Source organism: Oncorhynchus masou, chromosome 17 (assembly GCF_036934945.1).
Source record: "Oncorhynchus masou masou isolate Uvic2021 chromosome 17, UVic_Omas_1.1, whole genome shotgun sequence".
NCBI lineage: Eukaryota > Metazoa > Chordata > Actinopteri > Salmoniformes > Salmonidae > Oncorhynchus > Oncorhynchus masou.
This window is the reverse complement of record NC_088228.1, coordinates 6841084-6861240: the sequence shown is the minus strand read 5'-3', so window position 1 is coordinate 6861240 and position 20157 is coordinate 6841084. Positions and strand designations below refer to the sequence as shown.

The window sequence follows — 20157 nt, the reverse complement described above, 5'->3', positions numbered from 1 at the left end:
AAAATGGTAAAATTGATGGCCCGACATATTGATCTTATTGCGCCAAATCACGTATTAACCACTCGGCCAACACAACTTTCTCAATTAGCTCACACAAAGACAAAAGTATTCTGAGCACTTGAATCACTGGACAAGTCCATGTCTTACAGAGACTATCCATATCAAGTCACCAAGGATATGTTCCAAATACTGGTTTGTCATAGCACTGCGAGCAGATTTCAACCCTGCGCAGGAAGACAACATTGGCTTTCAAGTCAAAAGCTTGAACCACTCTGCTATCAAAGCTTACTCTGTTGTCTTGCAGTCCTTAACAGCTCAACAATCTCACAACCAGCAGGATCTGTTCTGAAGAACCTATTTGAACTCTTTGTCGTGGAAGATATATTCTGAGCACTTGAATCAAAGGACAAGTCCACGTATTAATGACATTATCCATATCAACTCCCCAATGACATGGTGCAACTAAAGACTGTTTTTTCAAAGCGCTGTGAGCAGGGTTCGAACCCCATTGGATTTCGAATCCAACGCCTTAACCTCTCGGCCATCACAGCTTCTCATGTTACCTATGATGCCTTAACCAGCCCGCTATCTCGTTCTGCCCATTTTTACCTCTAAATGACCATATTATCGCTACTGAGGAGCCGACTTTAAATGTTTGTCATGGAAGATAAATTCTGAGCACTTGAATCAAAGGACATAAAGGTAAAATAAAATATCCAAGCATTATCCATATCAAGTCCCCAATGATATGGAACAAATAAAGACTGGATTGTCAAAGCGGTGCGCGCATTGTTCAAAACTGCACTGGGTAAACCCAATGAATTTCGAGGTCAATGATTTAACCACTCTGCAATCACAGCTTGCTGAGTTAGCTCACACCTAATGCAAAATAATTCAAATTCAACTGCCTAGTTGAAATATTGTTCAAGTAAAATAAGCTATTCTGTGAGCACTTAAATCGTCAGACAAGCCCATAAAGTAAGGACAATTTAAATTCAGATGAGACAGATCCAATTATTAAAAGTCTACTTAATCATCACCCTGTAAAAACTGTACAGGGAGAACATATTGGATTTTGATTCCAATACTTAAACCACTTGGCCATCGCAGCAGTAGGAATCTAAGGAAAGTGATGAGGAGAAAGCAGAAGTGGGCTATACGCTTCGAGCAAGGTAAGAACATGGGTGGGGAGACCCCATTGAAATTCAGGTCCAACGTCTAAAGAACTCGGCCATTGCAGCTGTTGGAATGCAAGTAAAGGGATTGGGATTTGGAAACAGACATCATCGGTGCAAAATGGTCAACTTGATGGCACGACATATTGATCTTATTGCGCCAAGTAACCTCGGTCCTTTCCAAAGCTGTGAAGGTTGGAAGTTTAATGTGCAAGTCAAAAAACTATGTGCAGAGAAAGTACAAGTGGACTATTCACTGAGAATAAGATTTTAAAAAGAGCAGGGAGACGAAATTGGGTTTCAAGTTCGAGGACTTAATCACTTGGCTCTCAGATTTTCCATCGCAAATCTAACACAAACAACAGTATCTGTACTAAAGAGCCTATTTGAACTGTTTGTAAAGGCAGATATATTCTGAGCACTTGAATCAAAGGACAAGTCCATGCATTAAGCACATTATCCATATCAAGTCACCAAGGATATGTAAAAAAAAAAATATGTTTTGATGTCGCGCTGTGAGCAGGGTTCGAACCTGCGCAAGGTTCGAACCTGCGCAGGGAGACCCCATTGGATTTCAAATCCAATGCCTTAACCACTCGGCCATCACAGCTCGCTACATTAACTAAAAGGCCTTAACCAGTCGGTCATCTCATTCTGTCAATTTATCTTCTGTAAAGACGAGATTGTCTACTGAAGAGCCTATTTGAACTGTTTTTCAAGGAATATATATTCTGAGCACTTGAATCAAAGGACAAGTCTATGCATTAAGCACTTCATCAATATCAAGTCACCAATGCTATTTAACAAATAAAGACTGGTTTGTCAATGCGCTGCGAGCAGTTTTAAAAACTGTACGGGGAGACAACACTGGAGTACTTTTGCAAAGCTTAAACCACTTGGCCATCGCAGCAGTATGAATCTAAGCAAAGTGATGAGGAGAAAGAACAAGTGGGCTATTCGCTTCGAGCAATGTTAAAAAATGTGTGGGGAGACCCCATTGAAATTCAGGTCCAACGTCTAAAGAATCGGCCATTGCAGCTGTTGGAATGCAAGTAAAGCTTTTGGGATTTGGAAACAGACATCATTGGTGTAAAATGGTAAAATTGATGGCCCGACATATTGATCTTATTGCGCCAAATCACGTATTAACCACTCGGCCAACACAACTTTCTCAATTAGCTCACACAAAGACAAAAGTTTTCTGAGCACTTGAATCACTGGACAAGTCCATGTCTTACAGAGACTATCCATATCAAGTCACCAAGGATATGTTCCAAATACTGGTTTGTCATAGCACTGCGAGCAGATTTCAACCCTGCGCAGGAAGACAACATTGGCTTTCAAGTCAAAAGCTTGAACCACTCTGCTATCAAAGCTTACTCTGTTGTCTTGCAGTCCTTAACAGCTCAACAATCTCACAACCAGCAGGATCTGTTCTGAAGAACCTATTTGAACTCTTTGTCGTGGAAGATATATTCTGAGCACTTGAATCAAAGGACAAGTCCACGTATTAATGACATTATCCATATCAACTCCCCAATGACATGGTGCAACTAAAGACTGTTTTTTCAAAGCGCTGTGAGCAGGGTTCGAACCTGCGCGGGAGACCCCATTGGATTTCGAATCCAACGCCTTAACCTCTCGGCCATCACAGCTTCTCATGTTACCTATGATGCCTTAACCAGCCCGCTATCTCGTTCTGTCCATTTTTACCTCTAAATGACCATATTATCGCTATTGAGGAGCCGACTTTAAATGTTTGTCATGGAAGATAAATTCTGAGCACTTGAATCAAAGGACATAAAGGTAAAATAAAATATCCAAGCATTATCCATATCAAGTCCCCAATGATATGGAACAAATAAAGACTGGATTGTCAAAGCGGTGCGCGCATTGTTCAAAACTGCACTGGGTGAACCCAATGAATTTCGAGGTCAATGATTTAACCACTCTGCAATCACAGCTTGCTGAGTTAGCTCACACCTAATGCAAAATAATTCAAATTCAACTGCCTAGTTGAAATATTGTTCAAGTAAAATAAGCTATTCTGTGAGCACTTAAATCGTCAGACAAGCCCATAAAGTAAGGACAATTTAAATTCAGATGAGACAGATCCAATTATTAAAAGTCTACTTAATCATCACCCTGTAAAAACTGTACAGGGAGAACATATTGGATTTTGATTCCAATACTTAAACCACTTGGCCATCGCAGCAGTAGGAATCTAAGGAAAGTGATGAGGAGAAAGCAGAAGTGGGCTATACGCTTCGAGCAAGGTAAGAACATGGGTGGGGAGACCCCATTGAAATTCAGGTCCAACGTCTAAAGAACTCGGCCATTGCAGCTGTTGGAATGCAAGTAAAGGGATTGGGATTTGGAAACAGACATCATCGGTGCAAAATGGTCAACTTGATGGCACGACATATTGATCTTATTGCGCCAAGTAACCTCGGTCCTTTCCAAAGCTGTGAAGGTTGGAAGTTTAATGTGCAAGTCAAAAAACTATGTGCAGAGAAAGTACAAGTGGACTATTCACTGAGAATAAGATTTTAAAAAGAGCAGGGAGACGAAATTGGGTTTCAAGTTCGAGGACTTAATCACAGATTTTCCATCGCAAATCAGTATCTGTACTAAAGAGCCTATTTGAACTGTTTGTAAAGGCAGATATATTCTGAGCACTTGAATCAAAGGACAAGTCCATGCATTAAGCACATTATCCATATCAAGTCACCAAGGATATGTAAAAAAAAAAAAATGTTTTGTTGTCGCGCTGTGAGCAGGGTTCGAAACTGGGAGACCCCATTGGATTTCAAATCCAACGCCTTAACCACTCGGCCATCAGCTACTTTAACTAAAAGGCCTTAACCAGTCGGTCATCTCATTCTGTCAATTTATCTTCTGTAAAGACGAGATTGTCTACTGAAGAGCCTATTTGAACTGTTTTTCAAGGAATATATATTCTGAGCACTTGAATCAAAGGACAAGTCTATGGCACTTCATCAATATTCACCAATGCTATTTAACAAATAAAGACTGGTTTGTCAATGCGCGAGCAGTTTTAAAAACTGTACGGGAGACAACACTGGAGTACTTTGCAAAAGCTTAAACCACTTGGCCATCGCAGCAGTATGAATCTAAGCAAAGTGATGAGGAGAAAGAACAAGTGGGCTATTCGCTTCGAGCAATGTTAAAAAATGTGTGGGGAGACCCCATTGAAATTCAGGTCCAACGTCTAAAGAATCGGCCATTGCAGCTGTTGGAATGCAAGTAAAGCTTTTGGGATTTGGAAACAGACATCATTGGTGTAAAATGGTAAAATTGATGGCCCGACATATTGATCTTATTGCGCCAAATCACGTATTAACCACTCGGCCAACACAACTTTCTCAATTAGCTCACACAAAGACAAAAGTATTCTGAGCACTTGAATCACTGGACAAGTCCATGTCTTACAGAGACTATCCATATCAAGTCACCAAGGATATGTTCCAAATACTGGTTTGTCATAGCACTGCGAGCAGATTTCAACCCTGCGCAGGAAGACAACATTGGCTTTCAAGTCAAAAGCTTGAACCACTCTGCTATCAAAGCTTACTCTGTTGTCTTGCAGTCCTTAACAGCTCAACAATCTCACAACCAGCAGGATCTGTTCTGAAGAACCTATTTGAACTCTTTGTCGTGGAAGATATATTCTGAGCACTTGAATCAAAGGACAAGTCCACGTATTAATGACATTATCCATATCAACTCCCCAATGACATGGTGCAACTAAAGACTGTTTTTTCAAAGCGCTGTGAGCAGGGTTCGAACCTGCGCGGGAGACCCCATTGGATTTCGAATCCAACGCCTTAACCTCTCGGCCATCACAGCTTCTCATGTTACCTATGATGCCTTAACCAGCCCGCTATCTCGTTCTGTCCATTTTTACCTCTAAATGACCATATTATCGCTATTGAGGAGCCGACTTTAAATGTTTGTCATGGAAGATAAATTCTGAGCACTTGAATCAAAGGACATAAAGGTAAAATAAAATATCCAAGCATTATCCATATCAAGTCCCCAATGATATGGAACAAATAAAGACTGGATTGTCAAAGCGGTGCGCGCATTGTTCAAAACTGCACTGGGTAAACCCAATGAATTTCGAGGTCAATGATTTAACCACTCTGCAATCACAGCTTGCTGAGTTAGCTCACACCTAATGCAAAATAATTCAAATTCAACTGCCTAGTTGAAATATTGTTCAAGTAAAATAAGCTATTCTGTGAGCACTTAAATCGTCAGACAAGCCCATAAAGTAAGGACAATTTAAATTCAGATGAGACAGATCCAATTATTAAAAGTCTACTTAATCATCACCCTGTAAAAACTGTACAGGGAGAACATATTGGATTTTGATTCCAATACTTAAACCACTTGGCCATCGCAGCAGTAGGAATCTAAGGAAAGTGATGAGGAGAAAGCAGAAGTGGGCTATACGCTTCGAGCAAGGTAAGAACATGGGTGGGGAGACCCCATTGAAATTCAGGTCCAACGTCTAAAGAACTCGGCCATTGCAGCTGTTGGAATGCAAGTAAAGGGATTGGGATTTGGAAACAGACATCATCGGTGCAAAATGGTCAACTTGATGGCACGACATATTGATCTTATTGCGCCAAGTAACCTCGGTCCTTTCCAAAGCTGTGAAGGTTGGAAGTTTAATGTGCAAGTCAAAAAACTATGTGCAGAGAAAGTACAAGTGGACTATTCACTGAGAATAAGATTTTAAAAAGAGCAGGGAGACGAAATTGGGTTTCAAGTTCGAGGACTTAATCACTTGGCTCTCAGATTTTCCATCGCAAATCTAACACAAACAACAGTATCTGTACTAAAGAGCCTATTTGAACTGTTTGTAAAGGCAGATATATTCTGAGCACTTGAATCAAAGGACAAGTCCATGCATTAAGCACATTATCCATATCAAGTCACCAAGGATATGTAAAAAAAAAAATGTTTTGTTGTCGCGCTGTGAGCAGGGTTCGAACCTGCGCGGGGAGACCCCATTGGATTTCAAATCCAACGCCTTAACCACTCGGCCATCACAGCTTGCTACATTAACTAAAAGGCCTTAACCAGTCGGTCATCTCATTCTGTCAATTTATCTTCTGTAAAGACGAGATTGTCTACTGAAGAGCCTATTTGAACTGTTTTTCAAGGAATATATATTCTGAGCACTTGAATCAAAGGACAAGTCTATGCATTAAGCACTTCATCAATATCAAGTCACCAATGCTATTTAACAAATAAAGACTGGTTTGTCAATGCGCTGCGAGCAGTTTTAAAAACTGTACGGGGAGACAACACTGGAGTACTTTTGCAAAGCTTAAACCACTTGGCCATCGCAGCAGTATGAATCTAAGCAAAGTGATGAGGAGAAAGAACAAGTGGGCTATTCGCTTCGAGCAATGTTAAAAAATGTGTGGGGAGACCCCATTGAAATTCAGGTCCAACGTCTAAAGAATCGGCCATTGCAGCTGTTGGAATGCAAGTAAAGCTTTTGGGATTTGGAAACAGACATCATTGGTGTAAAATGGTAAAATTGATGGCCCGACATATTGATCTTATTGCGCCAAATCACGTATTAACCACTCGGCCAACACAACTTTCTCAATTAGCTCACACAAAGACAAAAGTATTCTGAGCACTTGAATCACTGGACAAGTCCATGTCTTACAGAGACTATCCATATCAAGTCACCAAGGATATGTTCCAAATACTGGTTTGTCATAGCACTGCGAGCAGATTTCAACCCTGCGCAGGAAGACAACATTGGCTTTCAAGTCAAAAGCTTGAACCACTCTGCTATCAAAGCTTACTCTGTTGTCTTGCAGTCCTTAACAGCTCAACAATCTCACAACCAGCAGGATCTGTTCTGAAGAACCTATTTGAACTCTTTGTCGTGGAAGATATATTCTGAGCACTTGAATCAAAGGACAAGTCCACGTATTAATGACATTATCCATATCAACTCCCCAATGACATGGTGCAACTAAAGACTGTTTTTTCAAAGCGCTGTGAGCAGGGTTCGAACCTGCGCGGGTAGACCCCATTGGATTTCGAATCCAACGCCTTAACCTCTCGGCCATCACAGCTTCTCATGTTACCTATGATGCCTTAACCAGCCCGCTATCTCGTTCTGTCCATTTTTACCTCTAAATGACCATATTATCGCTATTGAGGAGCCGACTTTAAATGTTTGTCATGGAAGATAAATTCTGAGCACTTGAATCAAAGGACATAAAGGTAAAATAAAATATCCAAGCATTATCCGTATCAAGTCCCCAATGATATGGAACAAATAAAGACTGGATTGTCAAAGCGGTGCGCGCATTGTTCAAAACTGCACTGGGTAAACCCAATGAATTTCGAGGTCAATGATTTAACCACTCTGCAATCACAGCTTGCTGAGTTAGCTCACACCTAATGCAAAATAATTCAAATTCAACTGCCTAGTTGAAATATTGTTCAAGTAAAATAAGCTATTCTGTGAGCACTTAAATCGTCAGACAAGCCCATAAAGTAAGGACAATTTAAATTCAGATGAGACAGATCCAATTATTAAAAGTCTACTTAATCATCACCCTGTAAAAACTGTACAGGGAGAACATATTGGATTTTGATTCCAATACTTAAACCACTTGGCCATCGCAGCAGTAGGAATCTAAGGAAAGTGATGAGGAGAAAGCAGAAGTGGGCTATACGCTTCGAGCAAGGTAAGAACATGGGTGGGGAGACCCCATTGAAATTCAGGTCCAACGTCTAAAGAACTCGGCCATTGCAGCTGTTGGAATGCAAGTAAAGGGATTGGGATTTGGAAACAGACATCATCGGTGCAAAATGGTCAACTTGATGGCACGACATATTGATCTTATTGCGCCAAGTAACCTCGGTCCTTTCCAAAGCTGTGAAGGTTGGAAGTTTAATGTGCAAGTCAAAAAACTGAGAATGATTTGCAGAGAAAGTTACAAGTGGACTATTCACTGAGAATAAGATTTTAAAAAGAGCAGGGAGACGAAATTGGGTTTCAAGTTCGAGGACTTAATCACTTGGCTCTCAGATTTTCCATCGCAAATCTAACACAAACAACAGTATCTGTACTAAAGAGCCTATTTGAACTGTTTGTAAAGGCAGATATATTCTGAGCACTTGAATCAAAGGACAAGTCTATGCATTAAGCACATTAATATCACCAAGGATATGTAAAAAAAAAAAAATGTTTTGTTGTCTGTGAGCATCAGTCTTAAATCGGCCATCACTGCTATTAACTAAAAGGCCTTAAAATTCTGTCAATTTATCTTCTGTAAAGACGAGATTGTCTACTGAAGAGCCTATTTGAACTGTTTGTAAAGGAATATATATTCTGAGCACTTGAATCAAAGGACAAGTCTATGCATTAAGCACTTCATCAATATCAAGTCACCAATGCTATTTAACAAATAAAGACTGGTTTGTCAATGCGCTGCGAGCAGTTTTAAAAACTGTACGGGAGACAACACTGGAGTACTTTTGCAAAGCTTAAACCACTTGGCCATCGCAGCAGTATGAATCTAAGCAAAGTGATGAGGAGAAAGAACAAGTGGGCTATTCGCTTCGAGCAATGTTAAAAAATGTGTGGGGAGACCCCATTGAAATTCAGGTCCAACGTCTAAAGAATCGGCCATTGCAGCTGTTGGAATGCAAGTAAAGCTTTTGGGATTTGGAAACAGACATCATTGGTGTAAAATGGTAAAATTGATGGCCCGACATATTGATCTTATTGCGCCAAATCACGTATTAACCACTCGGCCAACACAACTTTCTCAATTAGCTCACACAAAGACAAAAGTATTCTGAGCACTTGAATCACTGGACAAGTCCATGTCTTACAGAGACTATCCATATCAAGTCACCAAGGATATGTTCCAAATACTGGTTTGTCATAGCACTGCGAGCAGATTTCAACCCTGCGCAGGAAGACAACATTGGCTTTCAAGTCAAAAGCTTGAACCACTCTGCTATCAAAGCTTACTCTGTTGTCTTGCAGTCCTTAACAGCTCAACAATCTCACAACCAGCAGGATCTGTTCTGAAGAACCTATTTGAACTCTTTGTCGTGGAAGATATATTCTGAGCACTTGAATCAAAGGACAAGTCCACGTATTAATGACATTATCCATATCAACTCCCCAATGACATGGTGCAACTAAAGACTGTTTTTTCAAAGCGCTGTGAGCAGGGTTCGAACCTGCGCGGGGAGACCCCATTGGATTTCGAATCCAACGCCTTAACCTCTCGGCCATCACAGCTTCTCATGTTACCTATGATGCCTTAACCAGCCCGCTATCTCGTTCTGTCCATTTTTACCTCTAAATGACCATATTATCGCTATTGAGGAGCCGACTTTAAATGTTTGTCATGGAAGATAAATTCTGAGCACTTGAATCAAAGGACATAAAGGTAAAATAAAATATCCAAGCATTATCCATATCAAGTCCCCAATGATATGGAACAAATAAAGACTGGATTGTCAAAGCGGTGCGCGCATTGTTCAAAACTGCACTGGGTAAACCCAATGAATTTCGAGGTCAATGATTTAACCACTCTGCAATCACAGCTTGCTGAGTTAGCTCACACCTAATGCAAAATAATTCAAATTCAACTGCCTAGTTGAAATATTGTTCAAGTAAAATAAGCTATTCTGTGAGCACTTAAATCGTCAGACAAGCCCATAAAGTAAGGACAATTTAAATTCAGATGAGACAGATCCAATTATTAAAAGTCTACTTAATCATCACCCTGTAAAAACTGTACAGGGAGAACATATTGGATTTTGATTCCAATACTTAAACCACTTGGCCATCGCAGCAGTAGGAATCTAAGGAAAGTGATGAGGAGAAAGCAGAAGTGGGCTATACGCTTCGAGCAAGGTAAGAACATGGGTGGGGAGACCCCATTGAAATTCAGGTCCAACGTCTAAAGAACTCGGCCATTGCAGCTGTTGGAATGCAAGTAAAGGGATTGGGATTTGGAAACAGACATCATCGGTGCAAAATGGTCAACTTGATGGCACGACATATTGATCTTATTGCGCCAAGTAACCTCGGTCCTTTCCAAAGCTGTGAAGGTTGGAAGTTTAATGTGCAAGTCAAAAAACTATGTGCAGAGAAAGTACAAGTGGACTATTCACTGAGAATAAGATTTTAAAAAGAGCAGGGAGACGAAATTGGGTTTCAAGTTCGAGGACTTAATCACTTGGCTCTCAGATTTTCCATCGCAAATCTAACACAAACAACAGTATCTGTACTAAAGAGCCTATTTGAACTGTTTGTAAAGGCAGATATATTCTGAGCACTTGAATCAAAGGACAAGTCCATGCATTAAGCACATTATCCATATCAAGTCACCAAGGATATGTAAAAAAAAAAAATGTTTTGTTGTCGCGCTGTGAGCAGGGTTCGAACCTGCGCGGGGAGACCCCATTGGATTTCAAATCCAACGCCTTAACCACTCGGCCATCACAGCTTGCTACATTAACTAAAAGGCCTTAACCAGTCGGTCATCTCATTCTGTCAATTTATCTTCTGTAAAGACGAGATTGTCTACTGAAGAGCCTATTTGAACTGTTTTTCAAGGAATATATATTCTGAGCACTTGAATCAAAGGACAAGTCTATGCATTAAGCACTTCATCAATATCAAGTCACCAATGCTATTTAACAAATAAAGACTGGTTTGTCAATGCGCTGCGAGCAGTTTTAAAAACTGTACGGGGAGACAACACTGGAGTACTTTTGCAAAGCTTAAACCACTTGGCCATCGCAGCAGTATGAATCTAAGCAAAGTGATGAGGAGAAAGAACAAGTGGGCTATTCGCTTCGAGCAATGTTAAAAAATGTGTGGGGAGACCCCATTGAAATTCAGGTCCAACGTCTAAAGAATCGGCCATTGCAGCTGTTGGAATGCAAGTAAAGCTTTTGGGATTTGGAAACAGACATCATTGGTGTAAAATGGTAAAATTGATGGCCCGACATATTGATCTTATTGCGCCAAATCACGTATTAACCACTCGGCCAACACAACTTTCTCAATTAGCTCACACAAAGACAAAAGTATTCTGAGCACTTGAATCACTGGACAAGTCCATGTCTTACAGAGACTATCCATATCAAGTCACCAAGGATATGTTCCAAATACTGGTTTGTCATAGCACTGCGAGCAGATTTCAACCCTGCGCAGGAAGACAACATTGGCTTTCAAGTCAAAAGCTTGAACCACTCTGCTATCAAAGCTTACTCTGTTGTCTTGCAGTCCTTAACAGCTCAACAATCTCACAACCAGCAGGATCTGTTCTGAAGAACCTATTTGAACTCTTTGTCGTGGAAGATATATTCTGAGCACTTGAATCAAAGGACAAGTCCACGTATTAATGACATTATCCATATCAACTCCCCAATGACATGGTGCAACTAAAGACTGTTTTTTCAAAGCGCTGTGAGCAGGGTTCGAACCTGCGCGGGAGACCCCATTGGATTTCGAATCCAACGCCTTAACCTCTCGGCCATCACAGCTTCTCATGTTACCTATGATGCCTTAACCAGCCCGCTATCTCGTTCTGTCCATTTTTACCTCTAAATGACCATATTATCGCTATTGAGGAGCCGACTTTAAATGTTTGTCATGGAAGATAAATTCTGAGCACTTGAATCAAAGGACATAAAGGTAAAATAAAATATCCAAGCATTATCCATATCAAGTCCCCAATGATATGGAACAAATAAAGACTGGATTGTCAAAGCGGTGCGCGCATTGTTCAAAACTGCACTGGGTGAACCCAATGAATTTCGAGGTCAATGATTTAACCACTCTGCAATCACAGCTTGCTGAGTTAGCTCACACCTAATGCAAAATAATTCAAATTCAACTGCCTAGTTGAAATATTGTTCAAGTAAAATAAGCTATTCTGTGAGCACTTAAATCGTCAGACAAGCCCATAAAGTAAGGACAATTTAAATTCAGATGAGACAGATCCAATTATTAAAAGTCTACTTAATCATCACCCTGTAAAAACTGTACAGGGAGAACATATTGGATTTTGATTCCAATACTTAAACCACTTGGCCATCGCAGCAGTAGGAATCTAAGGAAAGTGATGAGGAGAAAGCAGAAGTGGGCTATACGCTTCGAGCAAGGTAAGAACATGGGTGGGGAGACCCCATTGAAATTCAGGTCCAACGTCTAAAGAACTCGGCCATTGCAGCTGTTGGAATGCAAGTAAAGGGATTGGGATTTGGAAACAGACATCATCGGTGCAAAATGGTCAACTTGATGGCACGACATATTGATCTTATTGCGCCAAGTAACCTCGGTCCTTTCCAAAGCTGTGAAGTTGGAAGTTTAATGTGCAAGTCAAAAAACTATGTGCAGAGAAAGTACAAGTGGACTATTCACTGAGAATAAGATTTTAAAAAGAGCAGGGAGACGAAATTGGGTTTCAAGTTCGAGGACTTAATCACTTGGCTCTCAGATTTTCCATCGCAAATCTAACACAAACAACAGTATCTGTACTAAAGAGCCTATTTGAACTGTTTGTAAAGGCAGATATATTCTGAGCACTTGAATCAAAGGACAAGTCCATGCATTAAGCACATTATCCATATCAAGTCACCAAGGATATGTAAAAAAAAAAAATATGTTTTGTTGTCGCGCTGTGAGCAGGGTTCGAACCTGCGCGGGAGACCCCATTGGATTTCAAATCCAACGCCTTAACCACTCGGCCATCACAGCTTGCTACTTTAACTAAAAGGCCTTAACCAGTCGGTCATCTCATTCTGTCAATTTATCTTCTGTAAAGACGAGATTGTCTACTGAAGAGCCTATTTGAACTGTTTTTCAAGGAATATATATTCTGAGCACTTGAATCAAAGGACAAGTCTATGCATTAAGCACTTCATCAATATCAAGTCACCAATGCTATTTAACAAATAAAGACTGGTTTGTCAATGCGCTGCGAGCAGTTTTAAAAACTGTACGGGGAGACAACACTGGAGTACTTTTGCAAAGCTTAAACCACTTGGCCATCGCAGCAGTATGAATCTAAGCAAAGTGATGAGGAGAAAGAACAAGTGGGCTATTCGCTTCGAGCAATGTTAAAAAATGTGTGGGGAGACCCCATTGAAATTCAGGTCCAACGTCTAAAGAATCGGCCATTGCAGCTGTTGGAATGCAAGTAAAGCTTTTGGGATTTGGAAACAGACATCATTGGTGTAAAATGGTAAAATTGATGGCCCGACATATTGATCTTATTGCGCCAAATCACGTATTAACCACTCGGCCAACACAACTTTCTCAATTAGCTCACACAAAGACAAAAGTATTCTGAGCACTTGAATCACTGGACAAGTCCATGTCTTACAGAGACTATCCATATCAAGTCACCAAGGATATGTTCCAAATACTGGTTTGTCATAGCACTGCGAGCAGATTTCAACCCTGCGCAGGAAGACAACATTGGCTTTCAAGTCAAAAGCTTGAACCACTCTGCTATCAAAGCTTACTCTGTTGTCTTGCAGTCCTTAACAGCTCAACAATCTCACAACCAGCAGGATCTGTTCTGAAGAACCTATTTGAACTCTTTGTCGTGGAAGATATATTCTGAGCACTTGAATCAAAGGACAAGTCCACGTATTAATGACATTATCCATATCAACTCCCCAATGACATGGTGCAACTAAAGACTGTTTTTTCAAAGCGCTGTGAGCAGGGTTCGAACCTGCGCGGGAGACCCCATTGGATTTCGAATCCAACGCCTTAACCTCTCGGCCATCACAGCTTCTCATGTTACCTATGATGCCTTAACCAGCCCGCTATCTCGTTCTGTCCATTTTTACCTCTAAATGACCATATTATCGCTATTGAGGAGCCGACTTTAAATGTTTGTCATGGAAGATAAATTCTGAGCACTTGAATCAAAGGACATAAAGGTAAAATAAAATATCCAAGCATTATCCATATCAAGTCCCCAATGATATGGAACAAATAAAGACTGGATTGTCAAAGCGGTGCGCGCATTGTTCAAAACTGCACTGGGTAAACCCAATGAATTTCGAGGTCAATGATTTAACCACTCTGCAATCACAGCTTGCTGCGTTAGCTCACACCTAATGCAAAATAATTCAAATTCAACTGCCTAGTTGAAATATTGTTCAAGTAAAATAAGCTATTCTGTGAGCACTTAAATCGTCAGACAAGCCCATAAAGTAAGGACAATTTAAATTCAGATGAGACAGATCCAATTATTAAAAGTCTACTTAATCATCACCCTGTAAAAACTGTACAGGGAGAACATATTGGATTTTGATTCCAATACTTAAACCACTTGGCCATCGCAGCAGTAGGAATCTAAGGAAAGTGATGAGGAGAAAGCAGAAGTGGGCTATACGCTTCGAGCAAGGTAAGAACATGGGTGGGGAGACCCCATTGAAATTCAGGTCCAACGTCTAAAGAACTCGGCCATTGCAGCTGTTGGAATGCAAGTAAAGGGATTGGGATTTGGAAACAGACATCATCGGTGCAAAATGGTCAACTTGATGGCACGACATATTGATCTTATTGCGCCAAGTAACCTCGGTCCTTTCCAAAGCTGTGAAGGTTGGAAGTTTAATGTGCAAGTCAAAAAACTATGTGCAGAGAAAGTACAAGTGGACTATTCACTGAGAATAAGATTTTAAAAAGAGCAGGGAGACGAAATTGGGTTTCAAGTTCGAGGACTTAATCACTTGGCTCTCAGATTTTCCATCGCAAATCTAACACAAACAACAGTATCTGTACTAAAGAGCCTATTTGAACTGTTTGTAAAGGCAGATATATTCTGAGCACTTGAATCAAAGGACAAGTCCATGCATTAAGCACATTATCCATATCAAGTCACCAAGGATATGTAAAAAAAAAAAATGTTTTGTTGTCGCGCTGTGAGCAGGGTTCGAACCTGCGCGGGAGACCCCATTGGATTTCAAATCCAACGCCTTAACCACTCGGCCATCACAGCTTGCTACATTAACTAAAAGGCCTTAACCAGTCGGTCATCTCATTCTGTCAATTTATCTTCTGTAAAGACGAGATTGTCTACTGAAGAGCCTATTTGAACTGTTTTTCAAGGAATATATATTCTGAGCACTTGAATCAAAGGACAAGTCTATGCATTAAGCACTTCATCAATATCAAGTCACCAATGCTATTTAACAAATAAAGACTGGTTTGTCAATGCGCTGCGAGCAGTTTTAAAAACTGTACGGGAGACAACACTGGAGTACTTTTGCAAAGCTTAAACCACTTGGCCATCGCAGCAGTATGAATCTAAGCAAAGTGATGAGGAGAAAGAACAAGTGGGCTATTCGCTTCGAGCAATGTTAAAAAATGTGTGGGGAGACCCCATTGAAATTCAGGTCCAACGTCTAAAGAATCGGCCATTGCAGCTGTTGGAATGCAAGTAAAGGGATTGGGATTTGGAAACAGACATCATTGGTGTAAAATGGTAAAATTGATGGCCCGACATATTGATCTTATTGCGCCAAATCACGTATTAACCACTCGGCCAACACAACTTTCTCAATTAGCTCACACAAAGACAAAAGTATTCTGAGCACTTGAATCACTGGACAAGTCCATGTCTTACAGAGACTATCCATATCAAGTCACCAAGGATATGTTCCAAATACTGGTTTGTCATAGCACTGCGAGCAGATTTCAACCCTGCGCAGGAAGACAACATTGGCTTTCAAGTCAAAAGCTTGAACCACTCTGCTATCAAAGCTTACTCTGTTGTCTTGCAGTCCTTAACAGCTCAACAATCTCACAACCAGCAGGATCTGTTCTGAAGAACCTATTTGAACTCTTTGTCGTGGAAGATATATTCTGAGCACTTGAATCAAAGGACAAGTCCACGTATTAATGACATTATCCATATCAACTCCCCAATGACATGGTGCAACTAAAGACTGTTTTTTCAAAGCGCTGTGAGCAGGGTTCGAACCTGCGCGGGAGACCCCATTGGATTTCGAATCCAACGCCTTAACCTCTCGGCCATCACAGCTTCTCATGTTACCTATGATGCCTTAACCAGCCCGCTATCTCGTTCTGTCCATTTTTACCTCTAAATGACCATATTATCGCTATTGAGGAGCCGACTTTAAATGTTTGTCATGGAAGATAAATTCTGAGCACTTGAATCAAAGGACATAAAGGTAAAATAAAATATCCAAGCATTATCCATATCAAGTCCCCAATGATATGGAACAAATAAAGACTGGATTGTCAAAGCGGTGCGCGCATTGTTCAAAACTGCACTGGGTGAACCCAATGAATTTCGAGGTCAATGATTTAACCACTCTGCAATCACAGCTTGCTGAGTTAGCTCACACCTAATGCAAAATAATTCAAATTCAACTGCCTAGTTGAAATATTGTTCAAGTAAAATAAGCTATTCTGTGAGCACTTAAATCGTCAGACAAGCCCATAAAGTAAGGACAATTTAAATTCAGATGAGACAGATCCAATTATTAAAAGTCTACTTAATCATCACCCTGTAAAAACTGTACAGGGAGAACATATTGGATTTTGATTCCAATACTTAAACCACTTGGCCATCGCAGCAGTAGGAATCTAAGGAAAGTGATGAGGAGAAAGCAGAAGTGGGCTATACGCTTCGAGCAAGGTAAGAACATGGGTGGGGAGACCCCATTGAAATTCAGGTCCAACGTCTAAAGAACTCGGCCATTGCAGCTGTTGGAATGCAAGTAAAGGGATTGGGATTTGGAAACAGACATCATCGGTGCAAAATGGTCAACTTGATGGCACGACATATTGATCTTATTGCGCCAAGTAACCTCGGTCCTTTCCAAAGCTGTGAAGGTTGGAAGTTTAATGTGCAAGTCAAAAAACTATGTGCAGAGAAAGTACAAGTGGACTATTCACTGAGAATAAGATTTTAAAAAGAGCAGGGAGACGAAATTGGGTTTCAAGTTCGAGGACTTAATCACTTGGCTCTCAGATTTTCCATCGCAAATCTAACACAAACAACAGTATCTGTACTAAAGAGCCTATTTGAACTGTTTGTAAAGGCAGATATATTCTGAGCACTTGAATCAAAGGACAAGTCCATGCATTAAGCACATTATCCATATCAAGTCACCAGGATATGTAAAAAAAAAAATATGTTTTGTTGTCGCGCTGTGAGCAGGGTTCGAACCTGCGCGGGGAGACCCCATTGGATTTCAAATCCAACGCCTTAACCACTCGGCCATCACAGCTTGCTACATTAACTAAAAGGCCTTAACCAGTCGGTCATCTCATTCTGTCAATTTATCTTCTGTAAAGACGAGATTGTCTACTGAAGAGCCTATTTGAACTGTTTTTCAAGGAATATATATTCTGAGCACTTGAATCAAAGGACAAGTCTATGCATTAAGCACTTCATCAATATCAAGTCACCAATGCTATTTAACAAATAAAGACTGGTTTGTCAATGCGCTGCGAGCAGTTTTAAAAACTGTACGGGAGACAACACTGGAGTACTTTTGCAAAGCTTAAACCACTTGGCCATCGCAGCAGTATGAATCTAAGCAAAGTGATGAGGAGAAAGAACAAGTGGGCTATTCGCTTCGAGCAATGTTAAAAAATGTGTGGGGAGACCCCATTGAAATTCAGGTCCAACGTCTAAAGAATCGGCCATTGCAGCTGTTGGAATGCAAGTAAAGCTTTTGGGATTTGGAAACAGACATCATTGGTGTAAAATGGTAAAATTGATGGCCCGACATATTGATCTTATTGCGCCAAATCACGTATTAACCACTCGGCCAACACAACTTTCTCAATTAGCTCACACAAAGACAAAAGTATTCTGAGCACTTGAATCACTGGACAAGTCCATGTCTTACAGAGACTATCCATATCAAGTCACCAAGGATATGTTCCAAATACTGGTTTGTCATAGCACTGCGAGCAGATTTCAACCCTGCGCAGGAAGACAACATTGGCTTTCAAGTCAAAAGCTTGAACCACTCTGCTATCAAAGCTTACTCTGTTGTCTTGCAGTCCTTAACAGCTCAACAATCTCACAACCAGCAGGATCTGTTCTGAAGAACCTATTTGAACTCTTTGTCGTGGAAGATATATTCTGAGCACTTGAATCAAAGGACAAGTCCACGTATTAATGACATTATCCATATCAACTCCCCAATGACATGGTGCAACTAAAGACTGTTTTTTCAAAGCGCTGTGAGCAGGGTTCGAACCTGCGCGGGGAGACCCCATTGGATTTCGAATCCAACGCCTTAACCTCTCGGCCATCACAGCTTCTCATGTTACCTATGATGCCTTAACCAGCCCGCTATCTCGTTCTGTCCATTTTTACCTCTAAATGACCATATTATCGCTATTGAGGAGCCGACTTTAAATGTTTGTCATGGAAGATAAATTCTGAGCACTTGAATCAAAGGACATAAAGGTAAAATAAAATATCCAAGCATTATCCATATCAAGTCCCCAATGATATGGAACAAATAAAGACTGGATTGTCAAAGCGGTGCGCGCATTGTTCAAAACTGCACTGGGTAAACCCAATGAATTTCGAGGTCAATGATTTAACCACTCTGCAATCACAGCTTGCTGAGTTAGCTCACACCTAATGCAAAATAATTCAAATTCAACTGCCTAGTTGAAATATTGTTCAAGTAAAATAAGCTATTCTGTGAGCACTTAAATCGTCAGACAAGCCCATAAAGTAAGGACAATTTAAATTCAGATGAGACAGATCCAATTATTAAAAGTCTACTTAATCATCACCCTGTAAAAACTGTACAGGGAGAACATATTGGATTTTGATTCCAATACTTAAACCACTTGGCCATCGCAGCAGTAGGAATCTAAGGAAAGTGATGAGGAGAAAGCAGAAGTGGGCTATACGCTTCGAGCAAGGTAAGAACATGGGTGGGGAGACCCCATTGAAATTCAGGTCCAACGTCTAAAGAACTCGGCCATTGCAGCTGTTGGAATGCAAGTAAAGGGATTGGGATTTGGAAACAGACATCATCGGTGCAAAATGGTCAACTTGATGGCACGACATATTGATCTTATTGCGCCAAGTAACCTCGGTCCTTTCCAAAGCTGTGAAGGTTGGAAGTTTAATGTGCAAGTAAAAAACTATGTGCAGAGAAAGTACAAGTGGACTATTCACTGAGAATAAGATTTTAAAAAGAGCAGGGAGACGAAATTGGGTTTCAAGTTCGAGGACTTAATCACTTGGCTCTCAGATTTTCCATCGCAAATCTAACACAAACAACAGTATCTGTACTAAAGAGCCTATTTGAACTGTTTGTAAAGGCAGATATATTCTGAGCACTTGAATCAAAGGACAAGTCCATGCATTAAGCACATTATCCATATCAAGTCACCAAGGATATGTAAAAAAAAAAATATGTTTTGTTGTCGCGCTGTGAGCAGGGTTCGAACCTGCGCGGGAGACCCCATTGGATTTCAAATCCAACGCCTTAACCACTCGGCCATCACAGCTTGCTACATTAACTAAAAGGCCTTAACCAGTCGGTCATCTCATTCTGTCAATTTATCTTCTGTAAAGACGAGATTGTCTACTGAAGAGCCTATTTGAACTGTTTTTCAAGGAATATATATTCTGAGCACTTGAATCAAAGGACAAGTCTATGCATTAAGCACTTCATCAATATCAAGTCACCAATGCTATTTAACAAATAAAGACTGGTTTGTCAATGCGCTGCGAGCAGTTTTAAAAACTGTACGGGAGACAACACTGGAGTACTTTTGCAAAGCTTAAACCACTTGGCCATCGCAGCAGTATGAATCTAAGCAAAGTGATGAGGAGAAAGAACAAGTGGGCTATTCGCTTCGAGCAATGTTAAAAAATGTGTGGGGAGACCCCATTGAAATTCAGGTCCA

General features: G+C 40.6%; 16 non-coding genes across 16 annotated transcripts; all 16 read right to left on the bottom strand.

Moving 5' to 3' along the window:
• Positions 1 to 483: 483 nt before the first annotated feature.
• trnas-cga (transfer RNA serine (anticodon CGA)) lies at positions 484 to 551 on the bottom strand. Its single transcript has one exon. It is a non-coding gene; the product is annotated as a tRNA-Ser (tRNA).
• Positions 552 to 1686: 1135 nt separating this feature from the next.
• On the bottom strand, positions 1687 to 1785 carry trnas-uga (transfer RNA serine (anticodon UGA)). Its single transcript has one exon. It is a non-coding gene; the product is annotated as a tRNA-Ser (tRNA).
• A 964-nt stretch (positions 1786 to 2749) lies between these two features.
• trnas-cga (transfer RNA serine (anticodon CGA)) lies at positions 2750 to 2830 on the bottom strand. The gene has a single exon. It is a non-coding gene; the product is annotated as a tRNA-Ser (tRNA).
• Positions 2831 to 4964: 2134 nt separating this feature from the next.
• trnas-cga (transfer RNA serine (anticodon CGA)) lies at positions 4965 to 5045 on the bottom strand. The gene has a single exon. It is a non-coding gene; the product is annotated as a tRNA-Ser (tRNA).
• A 1133-nt stretch (positions 5046 to 6178) lies between these two features.
• Positions 6179 to 6260, bottom strand: trnas-uga (transfer RNA serine (anticodon UGA)). Its single transcript has one exon. It is a non-coding gene; the product is annotated as a tRNA-Ser (tRNA).
• Positions 6261 to 7224: 964 nt separating this feature from the next.
• trnas-cga (transfer RNA serine (anticodon CGA)) lies at positions 7225 to 7306 on the bottom strand. The gene has a single exon. It is a non-coding gene; the product is annotated as a tRNA-Ser (tRNA).
• A 2110-nt stretch (positions 7307 to 9416) lies between these two features.
• Positions 9417 to 9498, bottom strand: trnas-cga (transfer RNA serine (anticodon CGA)). The gene has a single exon. It is a non-coding gene; the product is annotated as a tRNA-Ser (tRNA).
• Positions 9499 to 10632: 1134 nt separating this feature from the next.
• On the bottom strand, positions 10633 to 10714 carry trnas-uga (transfer RNA serine (anticodon UGA)). The gene has a single exon. It is a non-coding gene; the product is annotated as a tRNA-Ser (tRNA).
• Positions 10715 to 11678: 964 nt separating this feature from the next.
• trnas-cga (transfer RNA serine (anticodon CGA)) lies at positions 11679 to 11759 on the bottom strand. The gene has a single exon. It is a non-coding gene; the product is annotated as a tRNA-Ser (tRNA).
• Positions 11760 to 12894: 1135 nt separating this feature from the next.
• trnas-uga (transfer RNA serine (anticodon UGA)) lies at positions 12895 to 12975 on the bottom strand. The gene has a single exon. It is a non-coding gene; the product is annotated as a tRNA-Ser (tRNA).
• Positions 12976 to 13939: 964 nt separating this feature from the next.
• trnas-cga (transfer RNA serine (anticodon CGA)) lies at positions 13940 to 14020 on the bottom strand. Its single transcript has one exon. It is a non-coding gene; the product is annotated as a tRNA-Ser (tRNA).
• Positions 14021 to 15154: 1134 nt separating this feature from the next.
• On the bottom strand, positions 15155 to 15235 carry trnas-uga (transfer RNA serine (anticodon UGA)). The gene has a single exon. It is a non-coding gene; the product is annotated as a tRNA-Ser (tRNA).
• Positions 15236 to 16198: 963 nt separating this feature from the next.
• On the bottom strand, positions 16199 to 16279 carry trnas-cga (transfer RNA serine (anticodon CGA)). Its single transcript has one exon. It is a non-coding gene; the product is annotated as a tRNA-Ser (tRNA).
• Positions 16280 to 17413: 1134 nt separating this feature from the next.
• Positions 17414 to 17495, bottom strand: trnas-uga (transfer RNA serine (anticodon UGA)). Its single transcript has one exon. It is a non-coding gene; the product is annotated as a tRNA-Ser (tRNA).
• Positions 17496 to 18458: 963 nt separating this feature from the next.
• trnas-cga (transfer RNA serine (anticodon CGA)) lies at positions 18459 to 18540 on the bottom strand. Its single transcript has one exon. It is a non-coding gene; the product is annotated as a tRNA-Ser (tRNA).
• A 1134-nt stretch (positions 18541 to 19674) lies between these two features.
• trnas-uga (transfer RNA serine (anticodon UGA)) lies at positions 19675 to 19755 on the bottom strand. Its single transcript has one exon. It is a non-coding gene; the product is annotated as a tRNA-Ser (tRNA).
• Positions 19756 to 20157: the final 402 nt, after the last annotated feature.